Genomic DNA, 23144 nt, shown 5'->3' with positions numbered 1-23144 from the left:
CACACGACGCGCATGCGCGAGGAGCCGACTTTCGTTTTGGGCAGTACCGGCTCCTCGCACATCGCGCGTCTTTAGGCTGCATAAATCCTGGTCTCATAGAACGCTTACCGGAGCGTATCCCGGATCAGAGCTAAGCTCTAGGGGAGATTTTGTGTGCAGTAAGGGGTCTCCTTCCACCTTGGACTTTGCCTCATTGAGTGTTGGGAATTAAATTCTACAGTGTGTGTGTGTGTGTTAGAGGCACCCCTGGGATACTCCCCCCCTAGAAATTCCTCCACACCTCCCTGCTTTAGAGCTATGGCGTACTACGCCGAGGAGGATGACCAATGGGTAGATTATAATGAATACGAAGTGTATGAGCCACAAGAAGAACGTTTGGAGGAAAATTTGGTTGAGGCCCTGGATACCCATGTCCAAGGGTCGGTGAATAATGCCCTGATCAAGGCCCTCAAGCCTTTTGCTAAACCCCTTCAGAATTATGGCAAGAGAAAGTTTAAATCAGCCCGCAAGGGCGATACTTCTTCTCACTCCTCGGCCCAGGTGTTGGCCCGGATGGCCAGGAATGTCATGAAGGATCATGGCTCTATGGTGAACGACACGTCGGGGGATTCTTCCCCGACCCCGCCTGACACCTCGGACTCAGAGGTGGAATCGGTGGCTGCTAAAAAGAGGTCTAAGAAGGTGAAACACACCTATAAGGCAAGCGATAGTCAGGCGCCAAAGAATCTCCTTTTTAATCCTAACAACATTGTGCACCCTAGGTCCACGGAATGGGTGCCATGTCCAGAGGTGGCTGATTATGTGGCTAACAACCTGCGACAAGGTTTCGACAGTGGGGTGAGAGCCACACTGAGATCTGAATGCCCCAGACCATCCTTGACAGGGAAGGTAGCTGATACGGCGGACTTGGATCCCACGATGGCGGCGTTTATGAGGAAATTTGCGAAGGATCCAAAGAAGGGGCTGGATAGAGCATGGCGCGGTGTTCAGGACAAAATGTTGGATGTCACTGGACCCCTCACGAAGATTCTAGACGCAGCAGTTAAGGCGAAGGATAGCAATGTGCCACTGGATGTGTCGGAGGTTCTAGAATGGGCACAACGTGCCATGTGCTTCCTCGGGAATGCGAACGTGGCCGTGTCTACGGAGCGGAGACGCTCCTTTCTTATGAGACTGGATTCCCAACTGGCGGAAATGGCCCCCTCCGAACCAGGTTCCCTGGCTAATGGTATGCTTTTCGGGGACAAATTTGTTAAAGAGATGGGCAAGTACGTTGCCACCTTCTCCGCGCTGGACAAAGCGCAGTCAAACATCAAAAGAGTATTACATACTGGTGTTTTTGATAGGGCCGGAAGCCCGCGAGGTCGAGGGTCCGGCCGAGGTTATGCACAGACCTCGCGTGGAGCTGATCAGAGAGGCAGAGGCAACCGACGCTCCAATTTCTACCCCTCCCGCGATAGAGGAGGTCGAGGCAAGGGGCAGAGAGGAACCTATCGTGGACAGCAGAATAATTCAGGAGACTACTCCTATTCAGGTACGCCTTCTATGTCCGTCAGAACATATGGTGGGGGGCAGACTGTCTCTTTTTCTCCACAGGTGGCGACTGCTCACGAACGATCCTTGGGTGTTACAAACAGTACAAGGTTTTCACATAGAGTTCTATGCCTCCCCAGTACAGCGGCAGAGGCCGGCTCCCCTTTATTTTTCCCAAACAGAGCAGAGTTTCATCGACGCAGAGATATGCTCCTTGCTCCAGAAGGGGGCGATAGTGGAATCCACCCCACACGATTTAGGCTTCGTAAGCACCGTCTTTGTGGTTCCCAAAAAGGACCAAGGGTATCGACTGGTGTTGAACCTCAAAGAGTTCAATGGCTGGGTTGTGTATCGACACTTCAAGATGGAAGGGATACACCTCCTGCGCGACATCCTATTGGCGCAGGATTGGATGGTGCGTCTGGACTTAAAAGATGCTTACCTGGCGGTGGCCATTTACTCTCCGCACAGGCGGTTCCTACAATTTCAGTGGCGCAACCGGTGGTTCGAGTTTTCCGCCATGCCCTTTGGACTGTCATCCGCCCCATGGTGTTTCACCAAGCTGATGAAACCCATCGTGCAGAGGTTGAGGGAAAGGGCGTTCGCCTCATTATTTACCTCGACGACATCTTGATTTTAGGACAGTCCCCGGAGGTGGTGTCACTCCATCTGTCGTGGATGATCCACCTCCTTCAGGACTTGGGATTCCTCCTGAATATACAGAAGTCAATCTTGCAACCTTCTCAGGTGATGGAGTTCCTGGGTTTCCAGGTCGACTCGGTGAAAGCTCAGTTACTCTTGCCCCTCAAGAAGAGAGTGGCAGTCAGGAAGGAGTTGAGGAGAGCGCTTGCCTCTCCGACAATCTCATTGAGGACTTTGGCACGCCTGGTAGGGCTACTGGCTTCTTCGATCCAAGCGATCTTTCCGGGCCCCTTACATTACAGGGCCCTACAGCGTTTGAAAGCCTTGCATTTGCGCAAGGGCCTGACTTATGCCCAACAAGTTTCCCTTTCTGCGGAGGCTCGTACGGAGATAAACTGGTGGTTAGAGCATATGGATGCGTGGAACGGCAGAGCCATTTTCGCGGCCACCCCGGAGGTGGTGATAGAGTCGGATGCCAGCCGTTGGGGCTGGGGAGCCCGTTGCGGCTCAATGGAGACGGGGGGTCGATGGTCCCGCGAAGAGCTGAGTCTCCATATCAATTGCTTAGAACTCCTGGCGGGTTCTTTTGCGATTTGCACTCTGTCCCCTCAGAAAGTTTCGTGCTGCATTCTCCTTCGCATGGACAATGTGTCCGCGGTGCGCTATATAAATCGCCTAGGAGGCACCAGGTCGCATCTCCTGGCGGAGATAGCCAAGGACTTTTGGCATTATTGCCTGGCCCATCAAATATCGGTGACGGCGGAGTATATACCGGGGTCTGCCAATGTGACGGCGGACTGGAACTCTCGGTATTTGAGGGATGCCAGCGACTGGCGGTTGCATCCCAGGATCTTCAGGGCATTGGACCGCAAATGGGGTCCGTGTGTGGTGGATCTGTTTGCCTCACGGCTCAACAGACAAGTGCCACAGTTTTACAGTTGGCGTCCGGATCCGTTGGCGATCAGCTCGGACGCCTTTCTTCAGTCATGGACGACGGGCATTCTATATGCGTTTCCTCCGTTTATCATGATCCCGAGGGTTCTGGCTCAGGTTCGGAGGCAGACGGCGGAGGTGGTTTTGATCTCCCCGTGTTGGAAAGCACAAGCGTGGTTCCCGGTGGCGATGAGTCTCGCCTGTGCATCGCCGGTGCGGATCTCATCGTTTCCGGACCTTCTTACGGACCCGGTGGGTCTTCGCCATCCATTGGTCCTTCAAGAGCAGTTGTCTCTTATGGCGTGGAGACTTTCCGGCGCCGTTGGCAAGTGCCGGGAGTTTCGCAAGACGCTCTCTTTTTCTTGTCACAGGCATGGGCACCTTCCACACACAAGCGTTATGAGTCAGCTTGGAGACGATGGGTTGGTTGGTGTAACGAACGGCAGGGAGATCCGATGGGATCCGATATCACTGTGATAGTGAATTTTCTATCTGAATTGGCGCGATCAGGAATGGCTTATAGATCGGGGAATAACTTCCGGTCAGCTATTTCGGCGGGACATCCGCATGTTGAGGGCAAACCTGTCGGGGAGCACCCCCTGGTGTGTAAAGTGGTTAGGGGGATCCGTTTGGTGAATCCCCCTCAACCCAAGTACACTGAGCTTTGGGACGTTTCAGTGGTCCTGCGTTTTTTGGCGGCCTGGCCGGCTAATGAGGGACTATCTCGCAAACAGCTCTCGGCGAAGCTTACGATTTTGCTCTGTTTGATCTCGTGCAAGCGAGTGTCGGATATTCGGGCCTTGGATTTGGCAGGTAGAGTATTCACTCCCACGGGAGTTTCTTTTACGATTTCTAAACGTACGAAGACACATACAAAATGTATTACTTACCCTGCGTTTCCTCATCATAGTAAATTGTGTGTAGTTAAATGTCTTAAGGTATATGAGGATTGTACTAGAGAATTTAGGACTGGCTTTGGTCAATTGTTGATTTCATTGCAGAGACCTTTCCGCCCAGTCGCCTGTGCGACTCTGGCCAGGTGGGTTACCTGGTTGTTGGACCTTGCTGGTATTGATACCTCTAAATTTGGGGCTCATTCTGTGAGGGGGGCTATGGCCTCTAAATCCTTTGGTGCCGGTTCTCGGCTTTAGGATATTATGACTGCGGCAGATTGGTCATCTGAATCCACTTTTAAGATGTTTTATCATAAGCCTATTGTGGATGTGGCCTCAGTGGTGGTGGAGAAACTTTAAACTAGCATAATCTGAGCCTCCGTGGACTGACATAGAATGAAAAATTGTCTAGCAGACGCGACAAAGAATTTTCAATTCTATTAAGGACACGGAGGCGAGGATTATCCCACCCAGGCTTGCAGAACTGTGATTTCGTGCATTATTGGATGATTATATACTGTATTGTACCCACCCGAATGTTTATGATGGCTTGACTGTATTTCCAGTTTGGGGAATAGCCATTACGACATATATTCTTGTTTCAGGTGATCAGCAGAAGCAGACTTGAGGCGACCAGCCTGTGATCTGGGACTGTTTGCAGTTGTGCAAGAGGTGACTTCCCCGACGTTGGATGCGATGGTTGCCACGTTGGCCTCCGGTCTTGTTGGACGGATGATGTATTCGCAAAGAAAGAGGAGGTCGTATGGTTCACATGGACAATTATATCATGGACCTGATAGTGATTGGTGCAGACTGTTGGAGGGGGTTGTCCTTCCGGGGTCATGCAAGTTTAAAGTTTTTATTGGCTGCTGTATTTGTCAGTAAAGTGAAGAGAAGCATAATCCTCGCCTCCGTGTCCTTAATAGAATTGAAAATTCTTTGTCGCGTCTGCTAGACAATTTTTCATTCTGTTGAGTCGTTTGCACGCAGATGTAAAATGCGGCCGCCAGAGGGCGAATGAGTGCGGGGAATTATTTGAGCCCAATTTAGACCAAGGGGCAAAATATTGGGAAATAAAGCACAAAACCAATATTTGTGCCAGGTTCGCGTCCGTCCGCTGTGCCAGGTGGTTCTGGGCCGAGCAGACACAGGAATAAGAACAGTTTGAGCTCCCCACCCCTCCCCCCTCCCCTGAGAGGCGCTGCTGCAGACAGCAATACCGTTTGACCCAATTTTGCACGTGCTCTCAAATGCCTCATAAATATGCGTGTACATAGTATATGTCTGTCTTTTTGCTGGAGCACCTGAGACCGATGCCTTCTGTGCACCGTCTCAGTGTTGTTTGATGGGCCTCGCTCATAGCCGGGCCCCAGAGGGTGGGTGGGTTGTTGTTGATCATGCTGTCATTCTTGCGCGTCTTTGAAGCTGAGTTCGAGACTTTGGGTCTTCATATGATGAGCTGCAGATAAATGCTAAGAGTGTATTTTGCCAATGCTTGTATCTTGGTTTTGGGGAGTTGTACGTAGGCTGTCAGACGCTGTTCTGAATAAGGTGCACCATCTCTGCAATCTCAGTGATATTGCAGCAAACCTACCGAGATGGATCTAGGCAAGTAGAGATGAAATTTAGGCCCAACCCTTAACCTTAAGCGAAAGTTAAATAAGGCAGAGTTTGACAAAGCAAGCCCCAGGTGTTAACAAGACGGCCATCCTACCGTGCTCCGCCTATCACAGTGCATGTGACAGCTACATTACAAAGGGGGCAGAGATGTACCCGCTTCTCCCTTCTCTCCTCTGCGGGTGGGTGCAGTGAGTGACTGCACCTGCCTGCTGGGGGACGTCTGAGTGGGGGGTCCATAGGACCTTCTTTCATCCCTTTCAGACGTGCGCTTGAGCGGGGGCATTGGGGCGCACTGATTGTGCGCCACCTCTTTTGCGGTTCGCAAACAGTGCACCTTCTGACGGCTTCTTTGCATCAGCATTCATAATATGACACAGGCACAGATGTAAGGTGTTTCCCTCACTCGCATGATGTGATTCCACCATACATATCCCTTAGGGCCGTGTATGCATCATATGCGTGCCAGCATGGTTTGTATTGCAGAAGGTGCCTTGCAAGCATCTGACTTATTGGCTTATCGACATAACATTCAACAAGTATTTTCTCTTTTGCAGCCCTATAGCTCATGTGGAAGGAGAAAGCAGATCTGGCTCATGCATCACTATGGCCATCTGTTTTCTCCTGCTTTGTCCTGCAATGGACACAGTCAGCGTGCAATTAGCAGGATAAGAACTGGGGGCCTCATTTATGAGAATTGACGCATCGCTGCGTGAAAGCAGCGATGCGTCACTTCTCAGTGCGCACTCCTTGCGTCATGATTGATGCGTCATATTTATAATATGACACATCATGGCGCAAGGAGTTACGTCAGTATTTCTGACGTATCTGTAGGCGTTAAAGTGACACATTGCTGGAGTGTGTCACAAAAGTGACGCAACTCCAGCAATGTGTCCTTTCACATGGGGCAAGCCCCATGTGAAAGGGCCTGCATCAGTCTTACGCCTGCTGTGAGGCAGGCGTAAGAAATTGACGCATTTGTGTCCTAGAAGTGTTGCAGTGAAATCTTATAGATTTCACTGCGTCACTTCTATGACCCTTTCTTGCGTCAGAACGCCCCCCCCTGCATACATTATACCTGGCATAGGTATAATGTAGCGCAGGGGTTTACAAAGTGATGCATCTACCTAGATGCGTCACTTTGTAAATATGGTGCAACAAGGCACATTTTTTACGCTACTGTTGCGTCACAAAAAGGGACGCACCGGCAGCGTAAAAGTGAGGCGCAGCCTCATAAATGAGGCCCTGGATTTCCAGGACAGGTGCCTGTTATTTGTCAGGAGTTTAGAGAAAACTCCATAGCACAAGCTTCAAGAGATGTCTGACCTGGATCAGGACACCTGATGCCTCTGTGCCCCACCCAGGGCACAAGTCTCAAAAAAAGAAGTGGGGGACCCTAACGTCACGACAGGAAGTGATGTCATGAAAGGTGGCTTGCACCATCAGACTCATCGCCTCCCCTCGCTCACCCCTTAGATGCAATTGCATCAGAGAAGCCAGCGCGTGAGCAGCGTTCTGAATTGGCTGAGATCTCACCCCAGAGAGGCCAAAGAGTAAATGTGTGGCTCCATTTGCTCCAGTTATCGCGCTCCCAGTAAAATAAGTGGGGGGACGCCGTCCACCAGCGTGGTACCCTGACTCGAGCCCTGGCCCCACCCCACCCACTTATGCTGGGACTACGCCTAGGCAATTGGAAAAGCCCTTTGTTTTATCCTGATGGGAAGATTTAAGCTGTACTGCATAGAGACGAAAAGATCTTCTGACCCTCAGAGCAAAGCCTAGCTGTGCATATGTGTGTGGAGAACATCTCAAGGCCCTGAAGAGGTCATTTGACACTGGTGTCCAGCGTTCTTGCTAGATCACCTGAGGCCCTGATCTCCACTCTGGTTCAAACCAATCTACCATCATTAAAGATGTTCGCCTGCTTGGCAAGGATCTCTGTGATGATAGTGCTTCCGCCTGGTACACAGGTTGTACTTTTGTCATTGCTAAAGCCGAGGTGGCCCCTATGTTTTTACAGCCCGCTCTGCATTTCTTTTTCTTTTTCAGAAACAAACCCTGAAATCAGGCCATTGTTTCTGTAATAGAAAAGTTAATGGACCTGACTGGCTGAGCGATTTCTCCCTGTGAATTGAGTATATTGTGAGTTTAGCCTGCCCAGGTCTGCCTTGCTTTGCATAGCAGTTCAGGTAGTGAAGATGTGTGATGGGAGGCAAAAGGGTGGGGCAGCTGTCACTATGACCTTCATGTCCAGGGGCAGATGAATGTCAGGTCAAGGGTTTCTTCTGGTGGCGCCTGGCGAGACGGTGCCATAAGAAAGCCTTGGGCTCTTTCACCTCTAAATGTGTCAATGGAAGCACAAAGTTGGCAGGTTTTTCATCCTATATTTTTTAGTGGATGCCCCCTGTCTGCCGGTCTTTAAATGAGTCTGTTCTGGAGCCATGAGAGTGTGCAATAAGCTGGTCATGACCCACTTATGAAACCTGCTGCATCTGAGAGAGTCAATGACATGCTTGCATCTGGTAGTGAGTCTTGACACTTCCTGACTTTGCAAGAGACTTTATCAAACCATTTACAGTCTGAAAGGCACATATGAGTTTATCGTCCATCCTCCGAGTCACTCAGATAGCCCGGAATGAAGGGAGCAGGTCCAGTCTTACTTCTCAGACAGCAGGGCAGGAATGCAGTAGGTCCAGTTGAAGGTCTAGGCAGTTCCAGTGCAGCTGGTCAGTCCTTCTAGTGTTGAATACACAGGTCCAGGAGCATACCATAGAGTGGGTCTGAGGATCCTAATGTTATACCTATTGCCAGCTTTTAAGTGGAAGAAGCTTCTCGGGTCCCCCCCCCCCACACATAAAAGTGTCAGGAAGTTCCTGCCTCCCTGCCCTGGTCCCATGATGTCTGGGAGCCCAATAGGCTAATGTGACAATCTTTGTGTGTGTGTGCTTAGGCCGTGTCTTTGAAGTGCAAATGGGGCTGTGCACAGCTTTGCCCACAATCCTGAGTGGATGGCCCATCCTGTCAATATCCAGTCCCTCTCTTGTGCAGTGACCTGGTACGAATACACAAAGGCAGACTAAACCTTGTCATGTGACCTATGATACAGGCAGCAGGCACCAAGTGATAAGGACAACAAAACGCCAGTTTTCTAAAAGAGACATTTTCAGAGATGTGACTTAAATCTGACTTTACCATTAAAGAGGGTTTTAAATTACAATTCATTAGACACAAAACAAGTCATTTCAGCCTCCTCCAAAACAAAAGTTATCACTTGTTAAATGTAATAAGGTAACCCAATCTCATTCTATGGGACAGATAGGCCTCACAACGGTAAACAACGAATTTGGGAGTTTTTGGCTACCAGGACATGTACAACTTAAAATTACATGTCCATCTTTTAAAATACAATGCACCCTGCCCTATGAGCACTTAGAGCCTAGTTTAGGGGCGACTTACATGTATTAAAAAGGAAGTTTTCTTTGGGAAAATGTTTACTTTGCAAGTCAAATTGACAGTTTAAAACTGTTCACAGGCTGCAATGGCAAACCTGAGACATGTTTAAAAAGGTGATTTAAGTGGTTGGCACAATACGTGCTGAAGGACCACTAGTTGCATTGAATTTATAGGCCCTGGGTTCGTGTTGTACCCCTTTACTAGGGACCTACCAATAAATTAAATGTGCCAATTGTGTATATGGCAATTTTACCATATTGTAGGGAGGGAAAATAAGCACTTTAGCACTTGTTAGCAGTGGTAAAGAGCACAGAGTCCTAAGACTAACAGAAATAAATTCAGCAAAACAGGAGGAGTGAAGGCAAAATGTTTTGGGGTGAACCTGCCGAGTGGTCCAGGCCCAACATGAATTCCCTCCAGCCTTAAGCCTGGATAGACTTATCAATGTCTTGATAGGCTTCCCTGTGATAGAATGGCCCTCTACTGCATAGGCACTCGTCAGTTCCATGTCCTATTGAATCCAGTTGGATCCCTCCGTCAACATTCCCCTGAGCCACTAGACTGACCTATGGGGAACACTTCTTCTCATCTGTGGACGCCATTTGTGAGACTCCTAACTATAATTTTCTCAAAGATGGATCGCAGTATCACAGTATCACCATGGCCAATAAAGTGAAGTGGCCCATTCCGCCCCTTTGATCAGAGTTCTGTTCCCAACCCAAGGAGAATTCTGCCCATAAGGACAGTAACCAGCAGAAGAGTGTCAGAAGGCAGGTCCCAGTTTATCCACTACCAGGTGGAAGTTCCTAACAGGGGCTTTGGGTAGGCTTGACTTCAAGCTTTGGGGCTGGCTAGAAGCTCCATACATGCTTCTGAGGTTTCCCAGACTTCTGAGGTTTCTCAGAGTGAGGGCCAACATTTCCAGGTGTTAGGCACCCTACTTCCACTCTCCCTCCCACCAGTTCTGTGCTCTAAGTCCTGTTTATGCATGTATGTTTGATAGCCATTGGGCTCTACTGTGGGTGTTAAGTCCATTTTACAACCAGTGGTTCCACTGTGTTGACTTTGACTTGCTACTGATTGCAACTGGGTCCTTTGGAGCTGTGTCCAAAACTTCTCTTTCACCAAATCCCCAGAAAGCATCAAGTGCCAGCCTCTTCTATGACATGCTACAGCATAGTGCTTCTGATGCCCCCTTATTTTGACAACCAAAGCAGGAAAGCTGCCGGGAAAAGAAAGCGTGCCAGATTCTCCAGCAGAAAGAAAGGGATACCAAAAAAACCACCTCACCCCACGCTGCTCTTCAATAAGTGTGCTCCAGAACAGACAGCACACGCTTTGTAATCCAGCGTAACTGTTTTTATCAAACAAGCACCCCAGAAGGTAGTGCAGTGCAAACAGAATACAATATTACACGAAATTAGGGTGCCATCTTGAAGCCAGGTCGGCATTTTAGAAAGCAATGGTAGCCACCATTTTGAAGTCTGAGATGCTGAAAGCTTCAAAGAAACTTATGGGAGAGAGCCCATTTTCAAGGTCTGGTAATACGCCTATCTCATAGGAAACAAGTGGTGGTGGGCATTTTGAAACAAAACTTCACAGGATGTGGGAAAATAAGGGCAAAAGAGTCCCCACTCTTTTGCCCTTAATTTATACACTTATGAAACAGAACACCAACTCTTCAAATCCCACAGGATAGTAAATCATACTGGAGGTAATTCATATAATTTCACTGATTCTCATTTTACCCGTCGATAGACAGTTACCGCAAAGAGTCCCAATTTGTAATTGTAAAAATGTAGTCTAAATAACTCATTACAAATAGGACAGTAGTTTAGACAAACACAAAATGTATACAAAGAAAATTGGGGTTTTACCTTACAACAGGCTGGGCCACAGTCCAAGTGGAAAACAACACCATAAGACAATGTTTCACGGTGGGCAAACAAAGAAAATATCATGAGAATACTTGAGTGCATTTAATGAACAAACATCCTGACACACCGAAGTAAACTCCAAGCGAATAAATATCCTGCTAACACTTAAGTGCACTTTACGTCTTGAACCAAGAGCCACAGTTGGGCTTTCCACTCACGCCATGTTGCACTCTTTAAGCGCTTATACTTTAGCAGTGTGGTATCGTACCATTATGAACAATTGTTGAAAAAGTACAATGGCATCAGTACCCACTATTTGAATAGACAACCAGCCAGCACAGCAGTTATCATCAACTGACCCTTTGCTTTGTCCAAGATCAGCATGTTCAATCATTTTCCGCACTTGAAGAGACTTAATCACAGGCATGCTAGGAACTGGATGGCTCTAATAGTATTAGTTTTTAATATGTTTTTAAAAGGGCACTTTGATTACTCACACGTTTTTATTCACCTTTTCTTTCTTTTTTCTTTCCTGTTTTTACCTACACTCTTTTATCATGTAAAGGTTTTAATTAACTATATCATGAATTCATGATTAATAAAAATTAATTCATTTATAAAACTGCTCAAAATATACCTCTAATTTATTCAAACAAAAAATGTAGACAATTGATAATAGTTTACCCCCATCAGAATACATCTTATCATGATCTAAAAACAATGGTACTGTTGCATACTATCAGTCCTAGAGACAAGGAGGAAGTGCATGAAGTGTTCTATTCCTCATCACAAGGCAAACAACAGAGGACAATTAAAAATGTTGCCACATTTGTCGGAGTACCGTTCGGGATATATATCATATCTTCGTCAGGACCAAAAGTGAATGGTGAAATTTCAGACATCTTGTATTATTCAACATGATATAGAGAGGTCTAACAAAAGAAAAAATAACATTATGTAGTGCTTCAATATTTATTGCATTAAATATTAAATATATGCACAATGAATTCAAACATTTTAATTATTCCAAGCAATTACATGTTGATTATTATACAGTTCATTGAACTTAAAAATGTCCTTTATGACATGCTAGGAAGGATATTTCTGTAGCTGCGTTAACACTAACATTAACCCATTAATTCACAAGCATCTGTTGATGCACAGTAAACCCAAACAATTCATCATTCAGAGCCATCACTTATTTATTATAAAGTTTATTGACTTTAGAGATGTCCATTAGGACTAAGACTCCCAGGTTTTGGTGTTTATTGATTTTTACAGATAAATGCAGACAAAAAAATCATTTTTTTTCCTGTCTATATTTATTGTTAAATACAGAAAAGTATGGAAAATACGTCTTCTTTTGATCATTTTTTTCTACTGTCTGTCATGAGTGCAGGTCAGTAGGTGTACAGACTGAGAGGTAGGGGAGATAAAAAAAAGACAAAAGGTTTCCTAATTATTCGCAGATGTACTGTTATTTATGCTATTTTATAATGCAAGTGTTTTCAGATAACGCTATTGCACTGTATACTACTGAAACCTTTTGAACATTCAAATGTGAGCATATATTTATCAGATAAATAAATGCGGAAAAATACGGATACAGCTTCATTTATACAGAAAAAAACAACATAAAAATGGATAAATACAGGAAAAATTAACAAAAAAGAAAGATGGATAAATACAGACGGAAATGTCATAAAAATAAATACCATAAACATGGGGGCCCTTATTATGACTTACTAGAAAAGAAAGGCAGAAAAACTCATAATTCAGTTCTTCAAATGTTAACCAAACCATAACAGTAATGTGTACTCATATTTAACTTCGAGCAGACCTGCGTTGATTCATAGAAGGCCCTGTGCCTAGATTCCCTTCTAACATCACAAGCCACCCAGAATGCACAATTGCATTAAATATGGCTTACCAGAAAATCAACATAAGTTTCTTTGAACGAAATCAGCAAATGCCAAAGCAATCAGGATAACATTGACGGACGAACCACCCACCACGAGAAATTACAGTCCCAAGGTACGCAATGAAGTGACTAGAGAGACGGATTCAAGGAATACCTAACACAATAGAAGACACAAATCAATAGTACTGCTAAAAAACCTTATCCACTATCATTATAATTAACCAAACGTGTGCCATTGAATTCCTATACGTTATAATGTAGCTACTGAAAGGAAAAATATATCTCCGTATTGCAAAAATTCAATAGGTTTTGCAGGAATTCTCAAATGCAGGCGGGTGTCTGCAAAAAGATGAGCCACGAAGATAGGCTACCGGGAGAGACTGGACAACTAGGAATCTCTGAAGGTGTAAGTCAGTGAAAGACCCAAATAACGAGTACAAGGTGCACCATCCTGCATAAGTAGAAACTAATGCTCAAATCAGCGAAAAAGAAATCCCACAGATTCAAGAGTAGATGCACAAAACCATGCGAGCGAGCTTGGTATCCAGTTACCAACAGTCATCTTGGCGTCTCGGAGTAAAGCTCTGTACAACTAAACTATAGATTGGAACAGAAATGTGTTTGAATTTAAACCCTGCAGACTAATTCTCCAGACATCGTCTTTTGAGCACTCACCCCACACCATAGCTGACTGAAGAGTATAGCAGCTTTGTACTGCGGCAGAACACCCCTGCTCAGAGCATGCTAGAGGAGGTTGTGAACGAATCGTGCCATGACATCACACTAGAAGAAGTGGAAAACATCATAAGAAATGAATGATAATGACACACCAACAATCAAAGAGTATAAATGAGGAGACACTTGCATTCAAGAATGTGCAGGAAGTGCTGCCTGAAATAGAACAAGTAATACTCCTTCGTGACACCAGCATGTACCATAGACACTACAACGTCAATCTCTCAAATGAAAATCACCAAGGGATAGTGGCAACCAAAAAGACACTCAGAGAAAAGGTATGGTTCCCGAGACTAGATTGCCTACTAGAAGAAATGACTCAAGCATGCCACTATGTCAAAACACAGGGAATTACGTAAGACCCAAACAGGTACAAATGCCCAACCTTGCATGCCCAATGTGGTTAATGCTGGCAGCTGATTTCTATGAACCTTTGGACACCACGGGATACATCCCGGTTGTCAGTGATGAGTATTCTCATATCCCTTTGTCACTCCAGTTCTGTCAACGTTAATGGCAGTCACATTGACCACCCTAAATAAGATATTATTAGGTTAGGGTGTTTCACTTACACTCAAGATTGTCAATGGAACATCATTCTCAGGCAAATAACTTTGCAAATTCATGGTCTATCTGGGGATACTTCAACAGAAAATAATGCCACTGTGTCCGCCAGCCAATAGAATGGCTGAAATATTTATGGCCATGATAAGGAAAGTGTCACAAAGGGCCAAGGTGACAGATATCAATTGGCCTTTCCCCAATTCGTTATTTCTATCGCAATACACTCGACAGTTCCACAGAGAAGTACCCATTATAACTCGTGCTAGGGAAAAAGAGCCAGATATGACTTCCACAACTTGGAAAAGGTCCACCCAGATGAAATTATAGTCACTAGTGACCAAGTGGCCAAGAGAAAAGTCATCAGATGAGTACTCCCAATTTCCTCTGGTGGAAGATCTCTCGTCAGTCACTCATGATTGAAAACTTTAAAGACTAGAAGGCATAATTGCAATATGGGGTGTTCTGTCCACTCTAAAACCTGCCAATAGCCCACCATTCAATGGTCGGAAATTGAAAGACTTTCTTACTCATTTGAATATCAAGCATCAGAAAAGCACACCTTTATGGGCATAGTATAATGACTTTGTTGAACTTTTATGAACACTCTTAAGAAGGCTGTCCAGTGCGCTGTGAAAGAGGGACTTGATCTCAAGTCTATTTTTCATTCTACTCTTCATGCCTAGAGATATACCTCCCATTTTACAACTGGCAAAAGTTCCCCACCCTGTTGTTCGGGAGAGCCATGGGTGCCAAGCTGCTCCAGTGGAACACTGGAAGAACAGTTCAACTCACTGATTCATCTTATACGTCCAGAATGAAGACTTATGCAGACAAGTGTAGATGTGCATGGGACATTACATTTGAGAAAGGAGACCGTGTTTTTGTCAAGCAGAGGCGGAAACACAAATCTGATGCTCCATTCGATGCCAATCAATTGCAAGTTGTGACTAGTAAGGGCACACCTGGTGACAGCTTACTGTTTTGGAAAGTCCCCTACGAGGGATTCCACACATTTCCTTTTTTTATATGCCTTTTTTATTATTATCATTGAAAAAACACAAAGTAAATCTGTCTGTGTATGGACATATTTGAAAATGATACCAACATCTCAGCATACATCACTAAGATCATTCCCTCATCTCTCACCCACTGCGTGGAAAGTAGTTGAATTCAATCCTACCTTTTCAGACATTGATCTTTCCCCAGTGGATTCCTTAAATTTTAAGCACCTGCCTTGGAGTCTGTTGGCTCCAGACATCTAAAGTGAGACTTTGTCATCAGAGAACCAGGACAGCCCAAGATCTGTGTCAGTGTCCAGTTCACCAGTGTCTGCTGTAGTTGTTTACCCTGTGTTTTCTCAGCCTTACACAGGGCCGGACTGGCTATCAGGCATTTTGGCATGCTACCGAGCTGGGGGCTGATTTCGTTGATGGAGACCTAGTTGGGCTGAACGAAATTCCTTTTGCTTTGTTTATTTCGAAGCACATGCAGGTCTCCATCAACGGAATTAGCCCCCACTGCAGTGACATCAGCCCCCAGCTCGGCAGCATGCCAAAACGCACGGTAGCCAGTCCGGCCCTGGCCGTACACTACGAGATCTGGAAGTTTGGTTTGAGCGCCAAGACAACTCATTGAGGAACTATGATGTATGTATATATATGTTTTTTGTTTTGTACTTTTGATTTAACAAAGGGGGAGATGTAGTCCCTTGTGTATTTTAGAGCACTGGACCCGTATGGCCCCTAACATACTCCGTAGTCTAGTGGCATAATTGATTGTGTGTGGTTATTAAAATCCATGAAACAGTATGTGTCAGTTAGCGGTTACACTGTAGAGAATAAAGACGTATAGTACCAATCTCCGTGCGTTGTGTTATTCATTTACATGCTACTGGGCTGAAGAGGGTGCCACAAATACCCAACAGGCAGTGTTTACGCATGGGCTCCACAACATCCTGTGTTATCATGTGCAGCTTAACCAACACTTCCTTCGAAAACCTTTGCATCCTCAGGCAAACCTACCTCTCATGAGGGCAAGTCAACATCCCATGGGGGCAACCCTACCCCAGTTGCTTTACATTTTGGACAAATAGGGCATCACTATGGATATATTCTATGGAGTTTATAAGGGTAAGATATGTCTTGTGTAGATAGTTAAACTGGGCCATGTTAAATCTAGCATTGCTCAAAGCTTTCTTTACCTGTCTGTATGTGTGTTCCCAGTCCTTATCAGAGATTGGTTGTGGGCTGTCAGCCTTCCAGTTACCTCGAATCTGTGTCAGACACCCTCCTATGTCTTTTCACAATACTCCATAGCACAGATGTTCGCCTCTGGCTTTCATCGTTGTCAAATTCAGCATCATTATCATGTTCTCTGTTGCCCTAGGCACTTTTAGGAAACTGGTCCAAATATCCCTGGCTATCTTCATTTGGGCCCATATTACAGATGGTGCCCTGGGGGTACAATGGGTGTGGGTGCCTGCTTTTTGGTCTTTTCGGGCAGTATGGTATTACAGAAGTGTTCACAGATGCTTGTACTGCACCTTCTGAAAAGCCTATGGCATTGGCACACATGTGATGCCAGCGCTGTCATTCGAGGGTGTTCCCTCATGCAAATGAGAGAATCACCTTGACTCTGCACCTGCTCTGTATTATGGACACGGATGCAGAGGCAAACAGGTCCTTAGGAGGCACACTGACAATGTGCCACAAATATTTGTCTCACAGTCTGTACGCCCTCTTGAGGGCTGTCCTCAGGGGGATGAAAGCGGGGGTTGCCATGGATCCCCCAACCCCCCTCCCCAGACATCCCCCTGCAGGCGTGTGCAGTCATTCACTACACCTGCTTATAAGGGGATCTCTCCTTTTCAAAGTGCAGGCAGGGTATCACCTGCACTGTTGAAGCACGAAGCAGCTTTGAAGCAGCCGCGCCATATTTCACAGAATGTTCTTCCTCCAGGGCAGCCCGAGTTTGCGGCTACCCTGGGGTCATCGCATCCATTGTAATAGAGTTCACTGTCTCTGTTTGCGCCTGGCGCACCTGTTTAAAGGTGCGCTGTGGCATAAACAAAGACAGTGCGCCCTATCACTAATACGGGCCCTGGTTTGCATATTTCAGAAACTGTCCTGGGCCAACTCCAAATGCTTCTCAGGCTTCTTCAAATCTTATAAATATGCAAAAACCACCGCAATGGAGCGCACACCGCTAGCCCCTCCTCCGGATCGCCCCTCGGGATTCTGGTACTTGTAGTTCAGTAGTGGATCACCCAGGTGGGTGCAAGTCGGTACTTGTTGGACTGATGAATCTCTAGACCCGATACATGTCCCGGGTTTTTGGGTATCGCCCGAGACATGGCTCGGGTTTCGGGATAACTTCCCTCATCAGTAGAGAAAATGGTTTAGGGGTGGAGGAGAAGGCCGCCAAACAACAGTCAATGGCCTCGATGCCCGAACCGGCACGCAGGGCAGCATCCAGGAGCCCGTCGGCTCAAAGCTCAAGGGAGCCAATTAGTAAAAACCACCGCAATGGAGCGCACACCGCTAGCCCCTCCTCCGGATCGCCCCTCGGGATTCTGGTACTTGTAGTTCAGTAGTGGATCACCCAGGTGGATGCAAGTCGGTACTTGTTGGACTGATGAATCTCTAGACCCGATACATGTCCCGGGTTTTTGGGTATCGCCCGAGACATGGCTCGGGTTTCGGGATAACTTCCCTCATCAGTAGAGAAAATGGTTTAGGGGTGGAGGAGAAGGCCGCCAAACAACATCGAGGCCATTGACTGTTGTTTGGCGGCCTTCTCCTCCACCCCTAACCATTTCTCTACTGATGAGGGAGGTTATCCCGAAACCCGAGCCATGTCTCGGGCGATACCCAAAAACCCGGGACATGTATCGGGTCTAGAGATTCATCAGTCCAACAAGTACCGACTTGCACCCACCTGGGTGATCCACTATTGAACTACAAGTACCAGAATCCCGAGGGGCGATCCGGAGGAGGGGCTAGCGGTGTGCGCTCCATTGCGGTGGTTTCTATTAATTGGCTCCCTTGAGCTTTGAGCCGACGGGCTCCTGGATGCTGCCCTGCGTGCCAGTTCGGGCATCGAGGCCATTGACTGTTGTTTGGCGGCCTTCTCCTCCACCCCTAACCATTTCTCTACTGATGAGGGAGGTTATCCCGAAACCCGAGCCATGTCTCGGGCGATACCCAAAAACCCGGGACATGTATCGGGTCTAGAGATTCATCAGTCCAACAAGTACCGACTTGCACCCACCTGGGTGATCCACTATTGAACTACAAGTACCAGAATCCCGAGGGGCGATCCGGAGGAGGGGCTAGCGGTGTGCGCTCCATTGCGGTGGTTTCTATTAATTGGCTCCCTTGAGCTTTGAGCCGACGGGCTCCTGGATGCTGCCCTGCGTGCCAGTTCGGGCATCGAGGCCATTGACTGTTGTTTGGCGGCCTTCTCCTCCACCCCTAACCATTTCTCTACTGATGAGGGAGGTTATCCCGAAACCCGAGCCATGTCTCGGGCGATACCCAAAAACCCGGGACATGTATCGGGTCTAGAGATTCATCAGTCCAACAAGTACCGACTTGCACCCACCTGGGTGATCCACTATTGAACTACAAGTACCAGAATCCCGAGGGGCGATCCGGAGGAGGGGCTAGCGGTGTGCGCTCCATTGCTATGGTTTCTATTAATTGGCTCCCTTGAGCTTTGAGCCGACGGGCTCCTGGATGCTGCCCTGCGTGCCAGTTCGGGCATCGAGGCCATTGACTGTTGTTTGGCGGCCTTCTCCTCCACCCCTAACCATTTCTCTACTGATGAGGGAGGTTATCCCGAAACCCGAGCCATGTCTCGGGCGATACCCAAAAACCCGGGACATGTATCGGGTCTAGAGATTCATCAGTCCAACAAGTACCGACTTGCACCCACCTGGGTGATCCACTATTGAACTACAAGTACCAGAATCCCGAGGGGCGATCCGGAGGAGGGGCTAGCGGTGTGCGCTCCATTGCGGTGGTTTCTATTAATTGGCTCCCTTGAGCTTTGAGCCGACGGGCTCCTGGATGCTGCCCTGCGTGCCAGTTCGGGCATCGAGGCCATTGACTGTTGTTTGGCGGCCTTCTCCTCCACCCCTAACCATTTCTCTACTGATGAGGGAGGTTATCCCGAAACCCGAGCCATGTCTCGGGCGATACCCAAAAACCCGGGACATGTATCGGGTCTAGAGATTCATCAGTCCAACAAGTACCGACTTGCACCCACCTGGGTGATCCACTATTGAACTACAAGTACCAGAATCCCGAGGGGCGATCCGGAGGAGGGGCTAGCGGTGTGCGCTCCATTGCGGTGGTTTCTATTAATTGGCTCCCTTGAGCTTTGAGCCGACGGGCTCCTGGATGCTGCCCTGCGTGCCAGTTCGGGCATCGAGGCCATTGACTGTTGTTTGGCGGCCTTCTCCTCCACCCCTAACCATTTCTCTACTGATGAGGGAGGTTATCCCGAAACCCGAGCCATGTCTCGGGCGATACCCAAAAACCCGGGACATGTATCGGGTCTAGAGATTCATCAGTCCAACAAGTACCGACTTGCACCCACCTGGGTGATCCACTATTGAACTACAAGTACCAGAATCCCGAGGGGCGATCCGGAGGAGGGGCTAGCGGTGTGCGCTCCATTGCGGTGGTTTCTATTAATTGGCTCCCTTGAGCTTTGAGCTGACGGGCTCCTGGATGCTGCCCTGCGTGCCAGTTCGGGCATCGAGGCCATTGACTGTTGTTTGGCGGCCTTCTCCTCCACCCCTAACCATTTCTCTACTGATGAGGGAGGTTATCCCGAAACCCGAGCCATGTCTCGGGCGATACCCAAAAACCCGGGACATGTATCGGGTCTAGAGATTCATCAGTCCAACAAGTACCGACTTGCACCCACCTGGGTGATCCACTATTGAACTACAAGTACCAGAATTCCGAGGGGCGATCCGGAGGAGGGGCTAGCGGTGTGCGCTCCATTGCGGTGGTTTCTATTAATTGGCTCCCTTGAGCTTTGAGCCGACGGGCTCCTGGATGCTGCCCTGCGTGCCAGTTCGGGCATCGAGGCCATTGACTGTTGTTTGGCGGCCTTCTCCTCCACCCCTAACCATTTCTCTACTGATGAGGGAGGTTATCCCGAAACCCGAGCCATGTCTTGGGCGATACCCAAAAACCCGGGACATGTATCGGGTCTAGAGATTCATCAGTCCAACAAGTACCGACTTGCACCCACCTGGGTGATCCACTATTGAACTACAAGTACCAGAATCCCGAGGGGCGATCCGGAGGAGGGGCTAGCGGTGTGCGCTCCATTGCGGTGGTTTCTATTAATTGGCTCCCTTGAGCTTTGAGCCGACGGGCTCCTGGATGCTGCCCTGCGTGCCAGTTCGGGCATCGAGGCCATTGACTGTTGTTTGGCGGCCTTCTCCTCCACCCCTAACCATTTCTCTACTGATGAGGGAGGTTATCCCGAAACCCGAGCCATGTCTCGGGCGATACCCAAAAACCCGGGACATGTATCGGGTCTAGAGATTCATCAGTCCAACAAGTACCGACTTGCACCCACCTGGGTGATCCACTATTGAACTACAAGTACCAGAATCCCGAGGGGCGATCCGGAGGAGGGGCTAGCGGTGTGCGCTCCATTGCGGTGGTTTCTATTAATTGGCTCCCTTGAGCTTTGAGCCGACGGGCTCCTGGATGCTGCCCTGCGTGCCAGTTCGGGCATCGAGGCCATTGACTGTTGTTTGGCGGCCTTCTCCTCCACCCCTAACCATTTCTCTACTGATGAGGGAGGTTATCCCGAAACCCGAGCCATGTCTCGGGCGATACCCAAAAACCCGGGACATGTATCGGGTCTAGAGATTCATCAGTCCAACAAGTACCGACTTGCACCCACCTGGGTGATCCACTATTGAACTACAAGTACCAGAATCCCGAGGGGCGATCCGGAGGAGGGGCTAGCTGTGTGCGCTCCATTGCGGTGGTTTCTATTAATTGGCTCCCTTGAGCTTTGAGCCGACGGGCTCCTGGATGCTGCCCTGCGTGCCAGTTCGGGCATCGAGGCCATTGACTGTTGTTTGGCGGCCTTCTCCTCCACCCCTAACCATTTCTCTACTGATGAGGGAGGTTATCCCGAAACCCGAGCCATGTCTCGGGCGATACCCAAAAACCCGGGACATGTATCGGGTCTAGAGATTCATCAGTCCAACAAGTACCGACTTGCACCCACCTGGGTGATCCACTATTGAACTACAAGTACCAGAATCCCGAGGGGCGATCCGGAGGAGGGGCTAGCGGTGTGCGCTCCATTGCGGTGGTTTCTTATAAATATGCAATTTGGATATAAATCTGTGGCTGTTCCACACTCCCGTTCTATCTTACCAGTGTCATATCTCACCTGATTTTAAAAGTGCAGGCTCACAAATCAGTCAAGGAGGGAGATCTTATAAATTTCTTAATTTCTCTTTCCCATACTTGACCACCTGTTTTATGATATAGGGCTATTTTTTGGGTATGCAGCTACCGACCATCAGCAATTCCTGTAGTTCCGTCAGCGTGTGTATTCTCTTCAGGAGTTCATTTTTCCAGTTTGGTCTCTAATCCAGCCACTTGACCACATGTTAGAACTGTGTGGTTACATAATATAGCACTAGATTTAATAGTTGTCCCCTCTTGTCCCACGAGTACCACATTGTACTGTGCTTGACTCTCCTGCGTTTCCTTCCGCACAGCAATCTTTTTAACAGTTGGTCTAATCCTGTATATGGGTGTCCTGGGACATTGCACCCTTCAGGGAGCAGAGGTATCTTGGTAACACAGCCATTTTATTTCAGTGCCACCCAATGCATCGCTGATAGTGGGGGAGTATTTCAAAAGCTAGCTGATTTTTATCATACCATCCAATAGTCTCCTCATTTTGTTTTGAGGCTGTGCTTCTGCTGTATGTGCTACCTGTATCTCTAGAAAACAGAATTTGTATTTTTCCCACAGAAGGACCAACACTGGATACTCACCTGGCCTCAGTCTATGCAGTCCACTCAGAGGGGATAATTTTGATTCATCCCCAGTTGGTATGTAGCCCAGATATTTCAATGAATAGTTGCACTTCTGATAGTAATCTTGCAACAGACCTCTCTGGGTACAGCAAGTACATCAGTGTGTCATCTGCATACACTGAGACCACATGTATAGTTTCTCCAACGTGTATGCTCCAGTCTCACAGATTTATTTCACTGGATGCACCCCAGTGGCTCCATTGCAAGTGCAAAGAGCAGCAGGTAGGTGGGACAACCTTTACTCGTGTGTCTCTCTAAACACCAACTGCCTGACACATACATCTCAGCTTTAAACCTTGTGCAATGTCTGTGTGCAGCAATTTAATCCACCTGAGAAATCCCAGGACAAACCCTATACGAACCAGCAACCTCTTCATATCAGACCACCCAAATATGCTGAAAGCTATCTCAGTGTTCAGCAGTGCCAGGATATATGGCTCCTGTGGTTCCCCTAGACTATGCATAATGTGCATCAGCACACATAAATTAAGTATTGTGCTCCTATGGAGCACAAAGCCATGTTGATCTATGTGTGTTATATCCTATAGCGTTTAGTAGTTTATTTGCTAAGGCTTTACTCAATAATTTACCATTCATATTTATCATGGACAATGGCCTACATAAAATACAATTGAGCAATTTTCTCTGTGGTTTGGCAAACATCACTATGATGGCATACCCCAGATGGCGGCAACTGTCTGGCCTCATGAACCTCCTGAAAAAAACTGTAGTAGCCTATCATCTCTCGTTGCTGCACTCACTTGATAGTAATTCCTCCCTATACAGCCTCTACAATTATAACCTATTTGTGTGTTTATTAGTGTCACAATTGTCACTGAGTTCCATCTATTCTGTTTTTTCCGTGAATTATCTGCCATTTCTAT

At 47.5% G+C, this 23144-nt stretch overlaps 1 pseudogene; it reads left to right on the top strand.

The window, feature by feature from the left end:
* The first annotated feature begins 297 nt into the window (after window positions 1–297).
* On the top strand, window positions 298–22715 carry LOC144752588 (uncharacterized; annotated as a pseudogene).
* The last annotated feature ends 429 nt before the right edge of the window (window positions 22716–23144 follow it).

Source organism: Lissotriton helveticus, chromosome 5_1, assembly GCF_964261635.1.
Source record: "Lissotriton helveticus chromosome 5_1, aLisHel1.1, whole genome shotgun sequence".
In the NCBI taxonomy this organism is placed as follows: domain Eukaryota; kingdom Metazoa; phylum Chordata; class Amphibia; order Caudata; family Salamandridae; genus Lissotriton; species Lissotriton helveticus.
This window is presented reverse-complemented; position numbering and strand designations above follow the sequence as displayed.